Source organism: Sapajus apella, unplaced genomic scaffold (assembly GCF_009761245.1).
Source record: "Sapajus apella isolate SASKATOON/1434 unplaced genomic scaffold, GSC_monkey_1.0 scaffold37, whole genome shotgun sequence".
Taxonomy (NCBI): domain Eukaryota; kingdom Metazoa; phylum Chordata; class Mammalia; order Primates; family Cebidae; genus Sapajus; species Sapajus apella.
Window position 1 is genome coordinate 4,520,768 of NW_022436977.1, and position 18,384 is coordinate 4,539,151.

Sequence of the window (18,384 nt, forward strand, 5' to 3'; positions counted from 1 at the left end):
GTAAGACCAAGAAAGGCCACTTTCCTTGCAACAGGAATTGAACACCGTTACTCTGCTTTTTGATGCACCTAAGGGCTGCACCTTGACAAATAGCTACTTTCAGGGATGGTGGATTTATATTCCAAAGTGCTACTAAACTTGTAACCATAGTAACAAACAAAGCTATTACATAAAATGGCTTTGCCACATAAAAACAATAATTATATTAACCAGATGGGAGGAAAAAGGAGAAGGAAGTCTGATCAGTGTGGAAAGCACCAGTCAATTGGATTGAAAATGCATAACATTTTCCTAAATTACATCTGTTTGGGGAGGCGGGTAGGTGCCCAAGGATGAAGAGCTGTGGTGAAGTTGAGTCCAGGCCCCACCAGGTGGCAGTATGCAGAAGTTGTTGAACCAGCTCCTCTGTTGAGGGTTTTGGGCTCTGGAAGCAGGATACTTCTTCAAGGCTTGATTTTAAAGTACCACCCCCTCCCATCGCTGGTGCGATGGGGAATTTCCCTGTCAACACTAACAGTGTAGAACTGGCCCAAATTAGACTTTATTAAGAAAGATGTTGGTTGAGAAATATTCTGGCTGCAATAAGCAATGCATGCTAACCAAAACATCAGCATGCTCTGATTAGGCCTTGACTGTGTGATACAGATCAGAGCTCACCACGCAGTTAACTCCTGAGTTTCTGCCCAGATCTGGAACACTTGGCCTCAAACCTAGCTGTCCATCAGAATCACCTGGAGTGAGGGGGCTTTAAAAAATACCGATGCCTGGGTGCCACGCTCACCTATCACCTTTTCTGATTTAAGTGAATGTAATGTGGCCTGGGCATTGGGGTTGAATAATATATATATCCAGGCAATTCTAATGATACTTTCAAGGGATGGATGGGTAGGAAGCTATTTATTAAGAGGAAGCTGATGCAAAATATTCAGAATTGGCATATTTGGGGGCAAAGGGAGCTAGGGACTGACTTCCTTGTCGACTGCTTTCTCTTTTAGTCTAGTGGGTAGATCTCTGTTTAATTGTTCCAGCTCGGAAATACCAGTTAAATAGCATAGAAAATGTTGTCCTGATGTTTTAGACTGTCTGCACATTTGTCATAGAATTCCAAGGTCTTCTCCCTTATTTCCAGTGAATTGTGAATCTCAGCGAAGACACCTCCCGTACAGTCCCCGGCCAATCAGATCTGTTCCTTTCCAAGGCTGGGCAGATTACACAACACAGATCCATTGGAGGGAATCTGAATATCTAGCTAGATCTTGTGTAATTTGACCCAGTCAGTCAAACGACACAAACAGGAACAGCCCTGGGAAAAGTGTAAAGTCGGCAGAACTGCCTTGCCTCCATCACTCCTTGCCTCCCCCTCCAGTGCCCCACCCAGTGGATTTTAAACCTTTTTTTTTTCCCTTCAATTTTAGATGTGACATATTGGTGAATGAAATAATGGATTAATCAGGTAAAGAAACACCCCCCAGGTCTATGCTGTTTCATGAAATTTTTCTAATAGCCTTCCTGGAGGAGCCCTTATTATGCGATGGGCAATGCACTAAGTGCTTTATCTCGTATAATTTTCCCACCAAATTCATGTGGAAGCCACTCTTATCTCCATTTTATAGAAAAAGAAACTGAGACTTGAAGAGTTTAAATATGTTGGGCTTGGCCTCATAGCCTGTGAGTGAAAGAGTGGGATTTGAACCCATATACTAGTGAGCTAGAATTCTCATCTTACGCGCCTTCCTTTTCCACTTCTTAAAGCTGAAGCTTCCTTGTTTCACTGCCCAGTAATGGAGCCAATAGCCACATGTGGCTATTTCAATGTAAATCTAAATTAATTTAAATGATATAAAATTAAAAATTCAGCTCTTAAGTCATTGCCCATTTCAGGTACTCAGTAGGCACATGTGACTAGTGGTGAATGTACTAGACGGTGCAGAAATAGAGTATTTGTGCCATCATGGAAACTTTGACAATGCCGAGAAACAATGTAGCGTATCTTTTCAATGTAGATGAGGAATTGAGGTCCAGGGAGGAAAAGTGATGTGCCTAAGAATGAGCCTCTCCTTTACACTGGGACCAGTGCCCCAGCAGTGGAATTAGTGCTGCCTGAGAACTTCCTCTAGAGCCAGTACTCTGTAGGTGTGTGCCTGTGGAGGCAGTGGCCAGGATTCAGTCAGACCTCTTACTGGGGAAAGAAATCCCAGTGCTTGTGATCTGAAATACAGCTCAGAAAGCATGTTTTGATGCTTCTTTTGGCCCATACTGGGGAGAGGAGGCTACAGAGATAACTCCCCTGAGCCTTGTCTCTGACCTGCTGGGACTCAAAATCCAGAGGAACACAGTGGGCTGGAAATAGCTGAGGTTTTAGAATTAGATAGGCTAGTGTCCAAGTTCTGGTGTGGCTCCTTTCTAGCTGGGCAAACTTGGGTGTGACAGATAGTGTCTCCGATCTCCCCTCCTCATTTGGAATGTCATGATCACCATAGCCATCTGGTGGGGTTTGTTGTAAGCACCAGAATGAGAGGTGGAAGCATTTGGCTGGATACCTGATTCAGAGCAAGTGTCCAAGAAATGTTAGTGCTCTCCCCTTCACCAAAGCTTCTTTGTGGATGGCTCACTGGCCCCCAGTCCTCTGGTATTTCTGAGGTCACCCAGAAGGCACATGATCACTTTATAATGTCTGAGATTTTTAGCCTTCACTGCTTTTGTTTTCTAAATGGTAGAACTCCCAAGCCTTGGTTTCCATGCATTTCCTATCCATTTATTAATCACATAATCACATTCACAGATTATTTCCCTGTCAAGTGAGATGTTCAATAGAAAATTTATTCCAGGACACTGCAGTTTTAGTGTAGAATCAAAAAAAAAAAAAAAAAAAAACATGGGAAAGAAGCCAGCTGGACTATGAAATATTCATTTGCATCACAAATACAGCTTTCTGTGTGCCAGGTACTGTGCTAAGTCTTGGAGACAGAACAGTGAACATGGTAGATAAAATTCAAATTGTGAAGGCAATTCCATAAACCACAAATTGAAAGCTCACCCTTGTATTTCTTGCCATGCCTTTAGATCTGGCTGAAGATGTATGTAAGGAGGAGTGGCTGCCTGGTTCTCATAAAGCATGGCGGTGGACTTAGTGAATTTATTCTCTGCAGCTAGGAACCTGCACTCCCCTTACCTCCCCATGGGCAAGCACTTTGGGAAAACCCCTTCCTCAAAACCTCCTGCCCTTTCTCTCGCTATCTGACATTGAAGTTTACATTTGGTGCTTCTTGAGCCCAAAACAATTTCTTAATTCAACAAATGATCACACATCATTCCCTGTCCATGTAAAATACAGCAAATTAGCACAGCCGAAGCAGGAAATATTTGCTCTGAATGTGTGCCCCTCTTTGTTTTCCCAGCCACTTCCCAGTCAATGGAGTGCAGATCAACTATTGCCAGACACCGTGTTATACGCTACGGTTACAGAGATAAATAGACGTAGTCCCTTTGCTACAAAACTCACAATGTGAAAGGGAGACAGAAATGAACAGAATCACCTAATCCACCTGCCTGAGTTCCATAGGAAGCAGTGACATGGCAAAGGACTGGTCAATATTTTGGGTTTGGGGAACTACGAGATGGAAGGAAGAGGAAAGATAAAAGACAAAACAGCATGCATGTAAAGGCATAAATATTTTTCGTTGAGACCCACCTTAATGAGTCCAAGTCTACACCTGTTACCTTGACATCCTATACAGTCAATCCAAAGTATTTAAGCAGATTCTGTACTCATCCAAATATTTGCCCCTAGCCATTCTTTAACTGTGTCTGCTCCTAACAAATGCTAGCAAAGCACAGCAGTGTCTTTGTTTTAACATTTGCCTTAAAATAGGGCCACCTTTCTGTTTTCCACCTGACTCACAGTGAAACAGAAAGACCTGGAATGAAGTAAGTCATTTGGTGTCCTGAGATAAAGGACAGCACAGCCTGTCACGTGGCAGTCACAGGGGAAGTTGTACTGAAGGTCTCTTAGAAATGCAAAAACAATAAGGGGACTTGGCAACAAAATGGAAATGCCCAGACGTTGGCCAATATCCTCCAGGCTTTCCTAGGAGAGGTGGCTGTAGGAGGCTGGGGTGGAGGGGCTGATCACAGGCTTGCTCTACTGGCTCTAGAAACCAGAGGGGTAACTGGGAGCTGTCTGTAACTTTCCAGGTAGAGAGCATGGAGGCTGTGGACGTGGCAGGGATTTCCATGTTCACACCAAGGCCAAGGGCCCCTCCCTGAGATTGAGCACGGGGTGGTAGGCTCTGAGCTCACTGCTAAATCCCAGCACATAATCACTCAGAAGCCAGGGAAAGAGGAAGTCCTCCAGAGCATGGCTGCCCTAACCCAGTGTTTTGTGGAGCCTAATTTAGGCAGATTATCAGTCAGCATAAACCCTATAGTGCTATGCTGGGCAAGCAATGTTACTTTTTCAAAGTATTATTTTTCTCAAGTTGAACTTGTTTTTAAAACTACATTGTGATAATGGTTTTACTACTCTATAAATTTACTAAATATCATTAAATATCATAAAATTACATACCTATAATGTGTGGATTTTGTGGTATATGCACTATGCCTCAATAAAGCAGTGCTAAAAAATTTTTTAAATCACACCTATTAATGGATTCCCCAGACACTGTTTGTCCAGCACCAAGAGGTGGTGATGTTTTTGCTTTGTTTTTTGAGACATGGTCTCCCTCTATTGCCCAGCATAATCCCAGCTGGATGGAGTACATACAGCAGTGCGATCATAGCTCACCATAGCCTTGAACTCCTGGGCTCCAGCGAGCCTGTCATCTCAGCCTCCCGAGTAGCTAGAATGACAGGTGCACCCCACCACATTTGGCTATGTTTTTCTTTTTTTCTAGCGACAGGGTTTTGCCATGTTGCCCAGACTGGTCTCAAACTCCTGGCATCACACAATCCTCCCGGGTGAGTCTCCCAAAGTGCTGGGATTACAGGCCTGAGCCACTGCTCCTGGCCTGGTCCAGGGGATTTAACAGGCATTGGCTTAAGCAAAATAATGGACAAACTGAGGGGTTTCTAATATGCTTGTTGTGCTCTTTCTTCACCTCTGTGACCTTCCCTCAAATCATTTAACGGATGGGGCATGGTGGCTAATGCCTGCAATCCCAGCACTTTAGGAGGCCGCTTTGGGTGGATCGCCTGAGGTGAGGAGTTCAAGACCAGCCTGACCAATAAGGTGAAACTTCACCTTTACTAAAAATACACACACACAAAATTAGCTGGGCATGGTGGTGGGCGCCTGTAATCCCAGCTACTCGGGAGCCTGAGGCAGGAGAATCACTTGAACCTGGGAGGCAGAGGTTGCAGTGAGCCGAGATTGCGCCACGGCACTCCAGGCTGGGCAAGAAGAGCAAAACTCCATCTCAAAAAGAAAAAAGAAAAAAAAAAAAAAACAGACGCATAAAGATGATTTATGTCCATGGAGAGAAGCGTGAACTCCTAAATACTGACATGACTGACAGTGTGGGGATGAATTTAATTAGTTATTACAGTATCACTCTTTTAACCTTTAGAAACATTTTGCAAGTATCAGGAGATAAACCATGTGACTCTGTAGAGAAAATGAGATGGAAGTAGCCAATCTGGGTTTGTACCTTGTCTGTTGCTTTTTAAGTTCTTTGTGAATTTTGATGAGCCACCTAAACTCTCTAAGTCTCAGTCCTCTCATACTGAAAATGGGACCCCAACTTCACAAGGTTGTTTTGAGGTAGATGGTGTTCACCTGCTTCCACATATTGCAGAGAATAATTATGATTGAATAAGAATAGTATTTCCATGTTAAAATGCTCTACGCTATTTACTTGATTTTCCAAATAATTTTCTGAAAAAAGATATTGCGGATGACTTACTATTTGATGGCAAAGAAAGGCACTAGTGGCTCAATGACTAGCCTGGAATTAATATTCACATCTCCTGATAAAAATAGGGCTTTTTGGAAGCCAGTATTTTTAAGATTCAGGGTTAGTTTCCACTGCGGTTTAGGGAATCCAGACAGGGGATGTCAACATTGACATTTCAGAACCCTTCCAATTAGTCTCAAGAGTTCAAATATCTCACTCTGTTCAATACAACCTGGAGTGTAATCATTTGTTGGTAATAACCTAGCCCTTGTTTAGCCTCATGGATCTGACTCTGAACCTGGACATCCTATGGACAAAAACACCACTTGCTTTTTATTGGCATGTGGGGGAGAATGGCTCCACACAGCTAGGAAACAATTTTAGTTTTCCCCTTTGCAACTCAATTATGAGGCTGAAGGGCACATATAGATTTTTCTGCAGGAAGCAAAGGGCTTTCAGACTTACTTGATGGGTAGATTTCTGCATCACCTCCCTGGTAAAGGGTTAGCTGCTTTTAAGAGGCAAAAATGCCCAGACTAAAATAAAGAGGGGAAAAACATAACAATACATTCCAGATCACCTTGTGAAAAATAGGGAGGCATTAGCAATTTTGGCCTTTCACTCCTGTCACACTTAAGGCCACTCTCTTTCCAGAGGCTCTTTGGAACAACAGGGCCCTATGTGGTAGTCAGAATGCTGAGTTAGAAGGCAAAAGCTCATGCAAGGATTCTGTCCCCAGATGTGACATATGCTGAGTGGGGATCCTGTTCAGAACCTTCAACCTTTGTTTCTCTGCTTCTCTGCCTGTAAAATGAGAGAAGTAGTTTGGCTACTTTAACAAATGCTGTGCCTATAAAATCAGAGAAGTAGATCGGGTACCTTAACAAATGCCCCCTTTGTAAATAACTTGTGACTCTCTTTCCTATAGATTTTTTTTCAGAGTACATCTTTCTGCATTTATTTACATGTGTGAGAGTTCAGTAGTTTGATAAAGGCATGTTTGAGAGAAGATGGAAAGGCAGGACTAAGTTCTGGTCTTGGGTTTACCGCTAACTTTGACTTTTCCCATTAGCCCACATAGGTTCTAGGGAAACAGTCTCCAGAGCTTTGACACATGGGGAGCCAGGCTTTGTTTTTCTGTTAAAATCCCCCAAATTTCCTGAATCCTCAGATCAGCTCAGCTCAGCTGGGAGTCTGTGGCTGAGGCTGGTGGAGACATCCAGCGGAGTATCTGCAATGGAACTCCAAGCAGGTCGCCTCTTGGCAGCCAGTGTCCTTGCAGTCTGAGTATTAGGGCGGAGAGGGGTAACTCTGTTATGTTCTCCACTGGCACCACAGCAAGAATTCCTTTGCCACCATTTCTCTAGTCAGATGGAGCTGTCCAGGGTTCAGGTGACTTTTCAGGACATGCTTCCACTTGCCTGGAGATGGGTGGCGTGAGCAGACCCCTGGGTGTCTCCCTCTGGAGGTAATAATGACAAAGAGTCTTGTCCACTGAGGGAGAAATGAACTGGGCAGCGTACCAGGCTGCATGGGTGATAGAATCCCCAAGTCTGAGGGGACATCCCTATTCTTCCAACAATCCCTGGGTTGTTTGTCTACAGTAACTTTAGAACTCTCTGTAAAAAAATTAATAAAATGAAATACAGATAAAGTGAAAGAATCCCCGTCTTCAGTACACCAAGCAGTATGCAGGGCATCGTCACCCCAGTTCTTGGCATCTGGCACAGCCATACTTTCTGTTGGGGTAATAAGCTGAATATTTAGCCTGCATTACTGGGGCAGTGGTGAAGGGAGGTGAACAAACTGGGAGAGAGACCGCTGTAGAAATGGATATTGAATTCAGAGTATTATTGTTGGAATCTCTGGAGAAAATGGCTCCCGAACATACAGGATTTTCAGTACAGTTTAAAAAAGGAATGACTCTTCTGGTTTTTCCATTTATTGTAGCTTCCCAAAGCTTATTTTTAGTAGCACTAATAGTGCCGCCTACCCCTGTACTCATTTTCTACAGATTTGAAAATTTGGTATTATCCTGTCTCTCCAGAGGTGCCTTCTATTTCTAAAACATTAGTACCATGGAGGGGGGAAAATAGGGCATTTTCCGAGAGAAAGGAGCCCTGGATATTTGCATTCCATTTTGATGAGTATTTTTTGCTTCTCTCAGTTCATTCTGAATCAAGGGAAAACATATTCAAATGGAATTAATGTGATGCCCACTGCCTCTGGACACCAAAAGCCCCCTACTTCATACACACCCACCTACCCACCCCGGGGTCAGCTCAGGCGTGAAGGTGCATGTCCCCTCAAGACCAGGCTAATGGTAGACCTCACCAACATGGATCAACTATAAACTCAACTGCAGAAGGCACCCATGCCCTGGGTGAGCCACAGGCAGGAGAGAAAACTCAGGAGCCCCAGACACATGTGGCCAGTGTGTATCTGGGTAGAGGTGGGACATTCCGAGCATTCTAGCTGACCCCATGCACAGCCTCACAGGCCAGAACCTGGCATCTTTGAATGGAAGCACTCAAGGGACTCCCATTAGAGAAGGACCCTCTGTGTTCACTGTGCACCTGGGAGCAAGGTTTCTGACAACAGAGTCAGCTGCTGAAAAATTACGGTGTTCTAGCTGGAGTTGCAGACCTTGGTGACTTTGCATAGACCTCTTCAGACGCAGGGAATCCTTGCCAAGTGACACACGGGAAGTGGAGGGAGTGCAGCAAGCGCTATTTGTACATGTTGGCTCTGGGAGTGGCGAAGTATTTCTGAAAAAAACATTAAATGTGGGCATCCTCAGCCCAGGGCTCCTCCTTTTATCAAGAGGTGGCTTTGTGACAACATGGGTGTATTAGTCCTAACAGGCACATTCCAGGTCATTTTGAGAAAGTAACACTATGTTAGGTTTCCATATATGGCCTCTTCTAGCACAAAGAATTCACAAACTAAGAGCATAACATGTTGCATCTGGAAGTGACTTGAGAGATCTTCTATTCTAGCTAGTTATGTAATCAAGGACACCGAGCCCAGAGAGGGGACGTCAAGGTCAAGGCCACCTAGCTGGTGTCTTGTCTGAGTGAATGGCCCCTGTCTCTCTAATGTGCTTCCATTACTCTTTCCACTCGCTTTTGAAGGTGACAGATAGAATGGCCACTAGGACGTAAGAGACATTTAGAGAGACATCCATTCCATGAATCCCCATGACGGTCTCTTCCCTTTATCTTGCTGCAGAAGCCTCTTCTTCCAAACTCTTCCATGCTGTGTAGCCCTGAAGAAGTTGCTTTACCTCTCTGTAGGAAAGGCAGATGTATATTGATGATGACAGTGTGACAGTGTTGGTGGGGATGCTGATGATCCCTCCTTCCCAAAGTGATTACATGTCAGAATGACCCTCGGAGTCAGGAAATTGGGATCAAACCCTGGTGCTCCCTCCTTCTTGCTGCTTGGAGAATTCTGAGTCATATACTTGCTCTGAGCCTCAGTTTCCTTGTTTTTAAAATAGAGGAAATAATTCCTAACTTAGAAAGTTGTTACGAAGATTAATTGACAAACTGTATATATAAAGCTCTTATCACAAATGCTCAGTATACAGCCCCTGCTTTTACTATAATTGCCAATAATAATCATGAGTTCAAAAAATGGACATACAAGTTTTTTTATAATCCTAATGTGCAATAAAAGTATTAGTTATTATTGGCCGGGCACAGTGGCTCACACCTGTAATCCCAACACTTTGGGAGGCTGAGGCGTACAGATCAGAAGGTCAAGACATTGAGACCATCCTGACCAACATGGCGAAACCCTGTCTTTACTAAAAACACAAAAAAATTAGCTGGGCATGGTGGCACATGCCTATAGTCCCAGCTATTCGGGAGGCTGAGGCAGGAGACTTGCTTGAACCTGGGAGGGTGAAGTTGCGGTGAGCCGAGATTGCACCCTCTGCCCTCCAGCCTGGTGACAGAGCAAGACTCCTTCTCAAAATACATATATACAAATATTAGTTATTACTCACCAAAGTGGCTGTCATATCCGTCCGAACTATCAGCAAGATTCCTGCATAACTAGCCCTGGATTGGCCAGAGCTGGGTACTAGATTTGCTTGCTAAAATATCTTAAATCACTTGTTTGCCTCTGATACAATCTGGCTATTTCTGACACGGCCAAACAGACCACAGAGGGCATTAAGCTGCAGAAGAGAAACTACAAACAATATTTCAGAGAGGGAGAGACTTCCTAGAATTGCTGGGACCACCTCCCTGCCAGTTTGATTTCCTGTGCAGATGTGTGTGTGTTGAAAACATTGATGTGGACACGACCTTTAGACGCTGTTTGAAAATTACACATACAAATGGTACTTTAATGGTACATGTGGTAGTTGGGGTGTTGCGTGAATTACATTTGAATAGAGGGATGGTGATAATTCAGTAGCTCAGCCTCAGATAGTTAATTTTGTTTCATCCAGGGGAAAATTCTGTTGGGGTCTATGAGTAGCTGTGGTGTAATTAGGCAGCAAGAAGGTTTTTGTCGGTACAGTTGCTATTGATTAGTATTTACTTTAAAAAGAGTAAAAGCTATTCCCTCATGCCAGGACTGCCTAATCTGTCAGAAGAAGAGGCTACACGTTTCACAGACGCATAGCAGGCTTGTTCATGTATTATGAAGCCCCCCAAAAGAGAGTCCAGTATAAAAATCTTCCCAACTGGTTTTAATGATGCTCAAATAAAAGGCATATACCACAGCCAAGATCTCATTAAAAGAGAGAAGTCTTTTTGTAGATTTGCTGATTTATTTATGAAATGCCTCTGAAATATTTATAAATGCTTTCCTGATATTTATCTGAAAATACATTTTAGGGCTTCTTTGGTGGAAGAGAGGGGAGAATAGAGGATGAGGCGGTGGAAGAACAAGGTGAATTCGGCACCATTTCTTTCCGTAGCAAGGAAAGGGATATGCCAGGGTTTAGGAACATGTCACTAGGGGGTGCCCCAAGAACCAGGCAGGCTCTAACCTGCTCAGCACAGGTGACCCTACTAGCTTGGATCTCTTAAACAGGAGCAATGGCAATCACAAGTGCTCTGTTTAATTTTCCTGACAGAACCGGGGCAGATACAGACGCTCTTGAGGCCTTTATCACTTCCTTCACTTTTAGAGCTATTTATTAATTGAAATAATAGTGATGCTACCCCTTGCCTCGGACCTACTTTCATCTGTTTAGCAACTGCTTTCTATGAAACACAAAAGAGCTCGGCGATGACACTCGTGTCTTAATTTACCACTGAATACCTTATAGAGCAGCTGTCACAACTCTAGTCACTTGAAAGGAAGCACAGTGGTCCCTGTTTAAAAAAAAAACAACAAACACACATACACAGAAAAAAAGTCGATCTAACGAGCTGTCTTTGACATTTCTTAAGAATCACATTTTTTAGCTTCGTGCTTTGCACTCATGTAACGATGCAAATTAGGGAACCTCTGGGTGCTCTGGAGAAAACCAGTGAATTTACATTTCTTCCAGCTGTTCAGAAAGAGACATTGGTTGCCCAGTGGCTCAGGGAAATGGTCAAGATCAGAGATGATAACAGGGCTAAGACTGCATATCAATTAAAAGAAAAAGAGGGGTTGATGTCAGTTTCCCTAACCAAAGCATTTCCAAGCCTTCCCAGCCCTTGGTATGAATGAGTCTTCTTAACATTAAAGATGAGCGCTCCCAGAGCCTCAAGCCCTCACCCATTTGTTCAGGTAACTCCGTTCTTCACGCAGCTCATCCCAACCTCAATATTTTTTGAGTTCCCAAAGAGATAGACGTGCTTTACGCGTGTTTCAGAATTAATCTGGGCTTCCACTCACCATTGGATGCTGCTTGCTCTTCTGAGCTCTACCAATGTCTTCAGCACGGGCCTTGGTCACCCCAGACCACACTACCCCTATTTTTCTTTATTGCTGCTTCTCATGGTTATGAGAAGACCCCAGCCAGCAAGGTTCTTCAGCAGTTCGTTACCATGACAGGATAGCAGCCCATACTGACATGAGGAAAATGTTTTCTGTCTCTGTGCTCATTTAGAAGGGTAGTACTTTGAATAGAGTAGTTTGAGCCCTGAAGTGTTCTGGAATTTGGTGAGAGAGTTCTTTCAGTTCACATGTGTAGCCCCTTCTACCTAAGGTGTACATAGCCTCTGGAAGAGAGGGAAAAATGAGTTCAAACACCAGCCACCATACTGAAGGAGAACATCTCACCCATTTCAGCGTCTCCCCGTCTCCTTGCTGGCTTGTGGCTGAGTTGGCTTGGCCCTGCCGGATGCTCTCGCAGTGACCCTTGGTTTCCATCCCTGTCTCCCGACTTCTGCCTGCACTGCCCTTCTCAAGCTGTCATACTTGTCTCTACATGTCTGAATCTTGATTGTTGCTACAGTTCAAGTTCACCTCCCCAACTAGGAGGCTCCTTAGCTCCTGTGCAAATCACTATTGAGGGAAAAGACTCCTCTTACTCCAAACCATGTATCTGAAGTTCAGCTCTTTTCCAGCCAGGACCCTCATATCATAAAGAAAAACCTTATTAAGAGAGAAGGCCTTCAGTAAAACCCAGGATATTTCTTAGGGAGCATAAATGTTCAAACGGCATAATAATTGGCTTGTTTCAAATATGTTATGATAGTTTTATGTTGTTTGAACCACTGCAAAGGACACCAATACCTACTAACTGCTCTGAAAATTCCCCAAGGGCAAAACAAACGCCGTTCCCAACATGGAGCACTCAGTATGAATGATAGAGAAATGATAGCAACCTGAGGATTGTTGTTATTGAGCTTTCATTTTTGTAAGCAAACAAGACACTTTATATGTCGTATGTGAACGCAAAATGTCGTATGTGAATGCAAAATATACCCCCCAAGCTTATCAAATCAATGAAGCAACAAAGCATTATGTAAGAGGTTTGCTGTGGAAGTTTTAACATGTTAGAAGGTATTATATTCATTGTTACCCCCGTTTAAATCACTATGTGAACTTTTAGAGACCGACCTTTGATTTTGCATAATTTTAAATTCATGGTCCCTGGGAAGGTAATCGCGCCTTTAATAACTATTATGTTTCTCTTTACTCCAAATAAGGTGTGCACTGATCTGTGAATTTATGTTGGGCTAGCATGGTGTAAAATTGCCACTTTGCATTGCGTACTACTTGGGGAAATAGTTGGTAGAATGTCATAGCTTTGCCAGTTGAATTTCAAAATATAGCAGGGCCTTGAACATCGGTACCCTATCATGTGCTTTGGACTGCAGAGATCAGGAGGCCTGATGCAAACTGGACAGAATTAGGACTCTGAGGATGACTGACTCACAGGGGACGGGATGGTTCCAGAAGACGTTTTATATAAAGCTGCTTGCCAAATCGGCCAGTAGGGCCCATAAACGCATCCAACAGTAGAAACAACAGAGCTTGCTGGTCTCTGCCAACAGTACCCCCGGGAAGACAGACAGTGTTACTTGATTTACTCTGAAGTTTCAATGAGAAAAGTCTAGAGCCCAGTTGCACTGGCTTCATGTGCCATTAGCCTCTCTCCTTGCCTACATCATGCCCTCTGCAGGACAGAGTCTACATTGTCTTCTCCTGGAACCTTCCAAAACAACTAATATAAATTTTGAGTCTGTAGTTGGTGCTTGATGAATACTTGTTGACTCGACCGCTGGAGTGCCACTTCTGAGCTAATAGGCTCAGCCAGAAAGGTCAAGGTAGTGTCCCATACATAGAGAAAAAGACCAGAATTCACCCACTGCATAAAATGCTTAGGATTAGCCTACTTTCTCTCCAAAGCACTCTTTTTTTCAACTTTATTTATTGTGTCTGGCAGATATCCTCAATTAGGAGCTAATAAACGTGAGCATTTACAAATCTTCCTTTGAGCGGTGTATGTCCCTAGATTCAGAGCATTCCGCTGGCAGCTGTAGGAGAGAGGAGAAGCCTTCTGCCCAGTGAAGGGCAAGAGCCAGCTTGTGGGAGCTGATTTTATGCCTCTTTCCCTAACTCTGAATTCAGTGACCTCGTTCAGCCATGGTGGGAGTATTTTTTAACACAGAAATCAGCAGATAGTACAAACCAGGATTTTCTCAGAGTAATTTTTAAGTACTGACCAGCATTGTCTTCTGCCTCACTGTACTCTTCTAACCACCCTCTTTTGAGCAAGGTCTAAATCGTCTTTCAGCTGTGTAGATATGGCTCTAAAACAACGTAAGATAGAGTCTGATTCAGAGCAGAGACAAAGCCTGCTGCTTCCCTAGGCTTAGATTCTAAATGCAGAACAGTGAACATGCAAGCAGCGTTCTTGAGGGTTGAGCCATTCTCATGTGTAAAAGGACAGTTTCCCCCCAGTCTTTTTTTTCAAACCCTTTTTTGCAGGATGGAGAGTCGTGTCTTCATCTCAAATGAATCATAGGAAGCTGATCCACAGCCCACAAATCCCTTTTACTGAGAAGGATCACCTAGTAAGCTTTGGGTTACTCTGTGTGTGTGTGTGTGTGTGTGTGTGTGTGTGTGTGTGTTTAATCAAAAAATTGAAATAATTTAACATAGATTTGAATCTAAAGAACCTTCACTTTACTGGGTATACATCCAAAGGATTATAAATCGTTCTACTATAAGGACCCATGCACATGAATGTTCATTGCAGCACTGTTTACAATAGCAAAGACCTGGAACCAACCCAAATGCCCATTGACGATAGACTGGACAGGGAAAATGTGGCACATACACACCATGGAATATTATGCAGCCATCAAAAACGATGAGTTCGTGATCTTTGTAGGGACATGGATGAACCTGGAAACCACCATTCTCAGCAAACTGACACAAGAACAGAAAAATCAAACACCGCATGTTCTCACTCATAGGGGGGTGTTGAACAATGAGAACACATGGACAAAGGGAGGGGAGCATCACACACTGGGGTCTGTCTGGGGGAAATAGGCGAGGGACAGCAGGGGGTGGGGAGTTGGGGAGAGAGAGCATGGGGCGAAATGCCAGATACAGGTGAAGGGGAGGAAGGCAGCAAATCACGCTGCCATGTGTGTACCTATGCAACAATCTTGCATGTTCTTCAAATGTACCCCAAAACCTGAAATGTAATAAAAAATAAAAAGAACCTTCACTGCAGAGTTTATCTGGTGATCGTGTGACACTATGAGGACAGCTTTTAAAAAGCCAATTATCAGTGACTGAAGAATGGAATCAAAATAGGAAATTGAGTTAGAACTGCATTTAAAAGTCATGCTATTATTCACCTTTATCTATAACATTGTCCAAGTCATATTTTGGTAGTAGCATAGCAAATGAATCTCCTTCAATATGGTTAATTAGCCTCTGGGTTCCCAAGGTGTGAGCTGAGGCACTCTGGACATTGCAGAGACCTCAAAGGGGTGCCAGGAAATATTTTAAATAGTTGAGGAAAATACAGCAATTCTCAACATCTGTCAGACACCGTGTGAACTACTAGCTCAAGGTAGTTCACAGTTTCACTACTGGAATGCATAACTTTCATTCAGTGATGTCATACCTATGAGAAGCTAAGTGTTTGTAGATTGCTGTAATATAAAACAGCACCATGTGGTAATCAATGTGGAGCGGGAAATGAAGGTGAGGGCATCCAACTTGATGCCAGAGTTTGAGAAGTTACCTAGTGCCCAACAGGCATGTGCATCTCACTGTTAAGTACTTATAATTATTTAACAATGAATAGGACTCATGGTTTTTCTTTTAGTTTATGTATATTCTTTTTTCAGAAATCAAGTTGTTAGGACATAAATACTTGTTAAGTTTTTGGGTCTAATTTACAAATAAACAGAACTGTTAGGTATTTCTTTCAGCTGAGGTGGGCTGTAAAAATGGACTGAACCATTAAGAACATCATGAATCAAGAGCATTTGAGACCTTCTGAGCTACAGTGTAAAAGGTAAATGATCAATGTCCATTATTGAGTAAATGACAATAAGTATTTATTGCCTGTCTTCTACATATAGGCATAATTTCAATACTAAACACACACGCACGCACACACAAAGTATCTGACCTAAGGGGAGGAGGACTGGAATAATATTAAGGGTGTACTATGTGTCAGGGCCAGATACGTTACATGTAACCTTATTATATCTATGCAGAAACCTAGGAAGCAGGCCATATGGTCCTCATTTTATGATGATAAGGCAGTTTCAGAAATAAGATACATGCCCCAAACAAACATGGGTAGTGAGTGAACAGGCTCTTATTGGACCCAGTTCTGTCTGACTCTAAGGCATATTCAGCCTCATGCTACCAGTTGTACTAGACTATTACGATAGCAATATTAAAAAGCAATCCACATGTTTCAACATAAATGTAGAAGATGCCATTTAAGGACGTCTGTGGCAATCCAAGTAACTTGTATGCTCTTGGGCTACTGTTTATATTTCCCTATGCTGATCATTTTGTGAGCATACTTAAATCTGCATGTAAGCATACATTTTTATTCTTCCTTTTTCTCCTAATGATGTGACTAAATCATTTCATTTTGAAACATTCCATCTGGCAGACAATAAATGACCTTTTTCATCTTGGACTTTGTAGTTTGTACTCAACCAAGTCAAAAAGCACCAAATGAAGCCAGTTGTATTATGGTTGTGAGGATATGTGATAGTGAAGCTTAACCCACAGCAATTAAAGCACCTCAGAAAAGGATCTTTCTATTCAGACTAATGAGAAAAGGCTATCTTGTTCTTTTTAGGAAACAGCTAAAATAATTCTGGAGAAAATTTGCTTTACTGGCCTTTGCATAAGGAAAAACAGGCTCTGGAATAGAAGCTAGCATGACCCTGCTTCTCCCACTCTCCTATATTGGCTGGATTAGGGAGGGCCTTAACAGTATCTCAACAAAGAGTTTGACTTTGTGGTCTGACATTTGTATAATGGATATTCTGTACACACATTCCCCAGATTTCGTTGATTCAGAGATTACTCAAACTCCATCCTGATAAAGCTCTATTTAATCTAGGTTTACTTAGTCGTTGGTTTAGTTTGAAGTGTGGGGAGTTGTTTTGGAAAGTAGGCTTTTCACTTGTGGTGAAAAGCCTTTTTGCTGACGTCCTTACCTGGTGAAATGGTAAGAGGTGGTTTCAGTAGATGGCCAAGTATTGGATCAGATATCTGTCAACCTAACTTGAAGAGAACGCCATGAGAGAAGTGTGGCTAAAAACTGCCGGGTTATGCTTGCTCAGGAAACTCCCTGTCTGGGTCACTTACCTTTTATTACTAACTTTTCACCCAGTCACTATACTGGATTTCCCCTTTTTCCTCTCAGAAAATTAGTAATCATGTCATTTCCTATCCACGTCTATACATTTCAATCAGATAAGAGCTGTGAAGGTACCATGTCCATGTAGGGCCATATACTAAATATTGGCTTATTGCATTATCTGCTTTTGACATGCCCAGGTAGCTGAATGCAGAGCTCCATGCTCTTCATCTTGAGGGTTTTTGAAACTGGTATATACACAGTTATTTCTCTGAGATCTTCCCTAAGAGATACTACGGAAGGATGGAAGAAGATGAAGTTGGAAAATGACATGTGTGAAACATTACATATTGGCTGCCCCATCAAGGATAAGAAGTGGCTTCTGTTGCATTGCGAACAACCCTTAGTGGCCTGCAAATGAAATGCTGCTCCTTACCCCGTTAAGTAGGATGTGGACCACCCCTTACTCAAATGCTAGTTTACAGTGGCATGAAGGCAGTAACTTGTTGGATGCTTTCTGGAAGCTCGAGGGAATATCTACCATGGTCTCATCTATTAGTAAGCCTGAGAATATACATTCATTGTCCCCAAACCCATTGTGCCCTCATATCTACTCCCTGAAAACTGTATGCTAGATAGAACCTCTTCATAGTCATTTTGAATAGATGTTCTTAGAGCACTTCTCCATCCAACCTCATGTGACGTTTCTCAAAAACAAAAATTAAAAAAGCCAGAATGCGTTGCCTTGCTTTCTGAAGAGTTTGGCCTTTCCTGCCTCCATTTCTTTTTTTCTTTCTTTCTTTTAAGAGTTAGGGTTTCAATCTGTCGCCCAGGCTAGAGTGCAGTGGCATGATCATAGCTCACTGTAGCCTCAAACTCCTGAGCTCAAGTGATCTTCCCCCCTCAGCCTCCAGAGTAGCTGGGAATATAGGTGTGCACCACCAGTCCTGACTAATTTTAAAGGTTTTATTTTTTTAAGAGATAGTGTGTATTTTTAGAGACGGTATGTTGCCTAAGCTGGTCTAAAGCCATCTTCCTGCCTTAGCCTCCTGAGTTTCTGGGATTGTAGTTGTGAGCCACTGGGGCCAGCTCTCCTGCCTGCATTTCAACCCTTGGAAAATTATACAGAAAGATTTACCAGTTTATTTACTTCTCTTCCTACAGCCTGGAACTAAGCCTGTGCCACCAGTAAACAAGGCCTCCAAAGCCTAAAGACCATCCTAACCCTACCCCATT

General features: G+C 42.9%; 1 protein-coding gene and 1 long non-coding RNA gene across 2 annotated transcripts in view; one reads left to right on the plus strand and one right to left on the minus strand.

Moving 5' to 3' along the window:
• The window catches only part of RORA (RAR related orphan receptor A), a 737,001-nt gene that overhangs the window by 302,449 nt on the left and 416,168 nt on the right, over positions 1 to 18,384 (plus strand). The window lies entirely within an intron of this gene.
• On the minus strand, positions 14,428 to 15,113 carry LOC116564539. The gene is made up of 2 exons (XR_004274954.1): positions 15,029 to 15,113; positions 14,428 to 14,476 (listed from the first exon to the last, which is right to left on the minus strand). It is a non-coding gene; the product is annotated as an uncharacterized LOC116564539 (long non-coding RNA).